Source organism: Scyliorhinus canicula, chromosome 1 (genome assembly GCF_902713615.1).
Source record: "Scyliorhinus canicula chromosome 1, sScyCan1.1, whole genome shotgun sequence".
In the NCBI taxonomy this organism is placed as follows: domain Eukaryota; kingdom Metazoa; phylum Chordata; class Chondrichthyes; order Carcharhiniformes; family Scyliorhinidae; genus Scyliorhinus; species Scyliorhinus canicula.
Window position 1 is genome coordinate 123,805,301 of NC_052146.1, and position 4,965 is coordinate 123,810,265.

General features: G+C 43.3%; 1 pseudogene; it reads left to right on the forward strand.

The window, feature by feature from the left end:
- Positions 1-2,911: 2,911 nt before the first annotated feature.
- On the forward strand, positions 2,912-3,311 carry LOC119977582 (annotated as a pseudogene).
- The last annotated feature ends 1,654 nt before the right edge of the window (positions 3,312-4,965 follow it).

A 4,965-nucleotide genomic window follows, 5' to 3' on the forward strand; every position in this document is an offset into this window, starting at 1 on the left:
GTCTGGAGGCTTCTTTAATTGACCACAGTGATCTGTTGGGTTACCATTCTTGGATGTTGTTCCTGTTGAATTTAGGATCTTGTCCTTCATGCAGTAGTACTGCACAGTGGTTGAGGAGCTGGAATGGACCTGATTTATCCTTGGATATGCCTCTTACACCTTTGTGTGTAATGAATTCACAGTGGCTACAAGAAATCCTCTCCAATCTAGAACTTATACGCCATAGATTTCTGTGGAGGTTCTCCGAATCATCGGCTTGGTGTAAGATCCATGGAACTCCTGGAGAAATGGTGTAATTGGTAGCTATTTCTCTGTAATTTCTGCAGATCATCCACCAAAGGTCCAACAAATGATCAGAGCCCCTGGTAGAAATTCAAAACCAATGGTGCTTCACAAGGTCAAGAGCATTCTTAACCAATTTTTAAAATATTTTTGTGTATTTTCTCATTCAAGACTCTGCCACGAGTCCGGAACATAATACCATGATTTTATACTGTCCAAAATCCAATGATGCACAGTTCCAAACAGGATCCAGACATCTAGGGGTGAGGACTTCAGAGAACTCACAGCAGAACAAATGTCTGTCTTGTGGATCAGTGGCCTCTGTGTGGACTCAACAGTGACGCGATTGCAGAAGCACAGGAACAGATAGCTGGCTGTTAAGTTTTCACCAGAAGCTGCTTTGAACAGGTGACAGGAGAACTTCCACAATAAGAATGATCAAGGCAGAGGCTGCTATACATCCCTATAGAACTGTTTGACATGGTCCATGCTTTCCTGACTGCTAAAGGTATCAAAAGGCATAGAGAAAAAAGCAGAAATCTGAAGTTAAGCGAACTGTCATAACAAAATACCACAGGTCGCTCAAATTTCCTATTCACCTTCTAAACCAAATAATAAAAAACATTTCTGGCTTTAGGTACAACACTATAATTGTTAGGCAATGACTTAGCTCCATCCATTAAATTTTGTGCATAAAGCATTAAATTTATTGGAGTATCACCAATTTGGTGGTAATTTTTGGGTGAATTTAAGTGTGGCTCAAATCAAGGATACTGCTATGCATGTGTAGTAGCATATTGTATATGTGAACTGTACAATAATATAATTATATATAATTATAAATAAATACTCTCACTTTAATTCCAAAGGTAATGCGAAATGCAGTTACAGATGTTTCAACACCAGCAGACAGTATATACATATATGTAATTTATTCTTGTCTTCAGCACTATGTGGATGTTTCGATTGAGTTCTTTTGAGTTTCTGACTCACATATAAATAAAACTTTGTTTCCAATCACTGTTTTAAATTCTCCTACTGTGCATCAACATTCCTGAGAGGTGAGGTGTTAAATCCTGATGCTAAATTATAGCTCCTGCCTTCTTAGTACACGTATTACATGCAACCAGGTCCCCGATTTTATCATTGTAAACCTGATTTAAATGTGGGAAAGCAACTACACTGGGCCAACCATTTCTGGAGCTCATTTGGGCTCAGGTTATGTGAGAAAGTTACTTGAGCAATTAAATCTACAAGCAGCAATGTACTTAATCCAGATTTACTTGTATGACGGAGGCCCTCCTATAATTTGTCAGTTTTTTATTAATGTTTCTTCAGCCAGTAAGAAAGAAGGCTGTGTAGGGCATAAAATGGGTCAAAGAGTGCGGGCCTTCAAGACATATGGCATTCAGGTGTGGAGACCCTTGTTCTTGTTTATTGCCCACAATTCCCAGATGCTCTACGTCTCAGGCACAGGTCTGTCTGAGGAGGATCCAGGCAGTTTACACTGTGGAGGCTCACACAAAAAACATAAATGTACAATTTACAAAATTCCCGTAGTTGCTGATGAGTTTGGTTCTGCTTGAAGTGGTTTACACATTTCACAGTATTTACATTGTCCGCAAGCAATAAATGGGTTTCCATAAACGTCTGGCTGAAAATCATCCCTTGGCCACTGCGTGCAAGTAAAGCCTGACACCCGAGCTATGTAGACATCATTTCGATCACAGGACCTTATTTTACAAGAGATGATCAAGATATTTTTAAACACAGGCTACAAACCAGTGGATAGAAACCAGCTAGTATTACTACATAGAAACTGGAAACATGACCACCAAAGAACATGTTTCATAGAAATTCGGGACCAGCTTGGAAAGTGCTTGACTCAGTTGTACCACTCCTTGGCAGCATGAGTCTCCTCAAACGTAGAACTGTTCTGCTTTCTGAGCCACAGTATAACCAGGGTATAAATATACTAGTTTCCGAGTAAGGTATTAGATGGAATTTTGGACTTGTTATTACCAATGGAAGAAAATTATTGTACAAAGTAGCTCCAAATACTTAGTTTTACTTTACTTACAATCACATGAATTTATAGCAGAGACTTGCTGTTGATTTATCTGTGATACAAATTGTTTGCAAAAACAATAAATATAGATGACGCAAAATCTTGCGCTAAATTCCTCACTGTTTTCTGACTCAGTTTGACAATGTATGTTAATAATACAAACACCATGCCAAATAATGCATTTAGACCAGGCATTGTCAAAGTCGAGGGCGTGACCCGCGGGTGGGTTGCGGGCGGGTATCGGGAGGATCGTGGAGCCGTCCGTCACAGTGCTCTGCGCGCAACAACCCCAACAGCCGCCTTTTAACTATGCCGGCTGTGAGCGGCCTTTTTAACCATGTAAAGAAAATGTGGCCACACTGCGCATGCGTGCCCGTTCACCGGTGCGCATGCGCAAAACTATGCACATGCGCACCAATGATCAGGCACACATGCGCAGTGCGGCCGCATTTTTAAAATATAGTTTAAAAGGCTGCTTGCAGCCGGCATAGTTAAAAGCCGGATGCTGCTTGCTCTGCCTGGTTTGGAAGTGCTCGGTTCTTCTGAACGAAGCTAAGGCCGAGTTTCCCCCCCCGGCTACTAGCACCATCGGACCCACCCGCAGAGATCCAGCGCCATGGCCTCCACCTCGGAACTCGCCTGTATCTACAGCGCGCTCATCCTGCACGATGACGAGGCCACTGTCACCGAAGACAAACTCAATGCCCTGAATAAAACAGCTGGTGTGACCATTGAGCCTTTCTGGCCTAGTCTGTTTGCCAAGGCATTGGCTAATGTTGACGTCAATAGTCTGATCTGCAACGTTGGTGCTGGTAGCAGTGCCTCAGTTGCTGCAGAAGTTGTTTCCACCGCTGCCCCTGTTGCTGCTTAAGAGAAAAAGGAAGAGAAGAAACAGGAAGAATCTGAAGAGTCTGGCAATGACATGGGCTTTGGTCTCTTTGATTAAACGTGCCGTGCAACAACATTGTTACAATTTACAAAAAATAAATAAAAATTGAATATGAAAGCTGGCTGCTGCGGCTGAAGACTGTGAATTTGAGAAATTGGGGACGAAGAAGAGTTAAAAACAAATTCTATGTAATCTTTCTGCCTGAGGGAGGCGGACAGCATGTCACGGCCCCCGAACGTCGCCATCAAGTGCTTTGGGCACGATTGCGATTCCTCCATTTTGTCAGCAGCAAACAAGGTAAGAGAAAATGGTGGGTCATGAAGATCGGCCGGCGTGGGCCGTGAAGGTCGGCCGCGTGGGTCCCGCAGGTCGGCCGGCATGGGTCCCGAAGGTTGGCCAGTTTTCAAAAATGGGGCCCCGGAAAAAAAGTTTGAAAAACACTGCTTTAGACTCTGCATTTGGCAGATAAACTAGGCAATATTAAAGAGAGCTGACATGCATGCCTCTGGCAATTTTGCAGAAGCTCTTGTGAATCCCTACTTATCTTACACTTAATTGTAGCACTTTGAGTGGAACCATTGTGCTTAAGCTTCTTTGATATTTTGGTTCAAACTGTTAAATGGGTCAATGTTTCAGTACATTTGGCAAATGATTATCTGCTTCAGTACTCTATCTTTAATGCCAATTTTCTTTTTCTGTTCAGAACTTCATGGTTATCAAGGTGTGTAGATTATTGTGTCGCAGTACAAAACCATTTCAGTGCATGTACAATGACAATTATGTCTGTGCAATTCAGCTGCTGGCCTTACACAGTTTTATGTAAAATGACACAGAACATAGAATGTACGTGCAGAAGGAGGCCATTCGGCCCATCGAGTCTGCACTGGCTCTTGGAAAGAGCACCCCACCCAAGCCCACACCTCCCCCCTATCCCCATAACCCAGCAACCCCACCCAACACCAAGGGCACTTTTGAACACTATGGACAATTTATCATGGCCACTCCACCTAACCTGCAAATCTTTGGACTGTGGGAGGAAACCGGAGCACCCGGAGGAAACCCAACACACACACGAGGAGAACGTTCAGACTCCGCACAGTGACCCAAGCCGGGAATCGAACCTGGCACTCTGGAGCTGTGAAGCAATTGTGCTAACCACTATGCTACCATGCCGCCCACATTTAAACCATCCTCAGTAGTACAGTAGCTTCTGTACTAGTGTGAAAATTCTGTATCATAACCCTATTAATGCTAATTAATGTGTAATTTATGGGTTTGTTTGCCTTCCTTGACAATTAGACTCAAATATCATCGGTGAGAAAAGTTTATCATATCCTGTCCACTCTGACTGGGTTTAAACAAAAGCCCAAGAGGTGAAAGAACATAATACCTGAGTAAGCATGTCAATTTTCATGGACATTGCCAATGTATGTCCACTTCACATCAAAGAGATGTTGCATATGCTCCATCTGCTGAAGTCTTATTGATAGTTGGAGAATGTTTTAATATAAGTGGCGGGATTCTCTGGTCTCCCAGCCACGTGTTTCTCAGCAGCGTGAGGCAGTGCACTGTTCACTGGCAGCGGGATTTTCTCACTCCCGCCGCTGTCAATGGAAATTCGCATTGAAGCCACCCTATGCCACAGGGAAACCTAAGGGGTGCATTGCCGATGGGATCAGAGAGAACGGCCGGAGAATTCTGGCCAAGGTCTCAAGGCCCTTTAGTA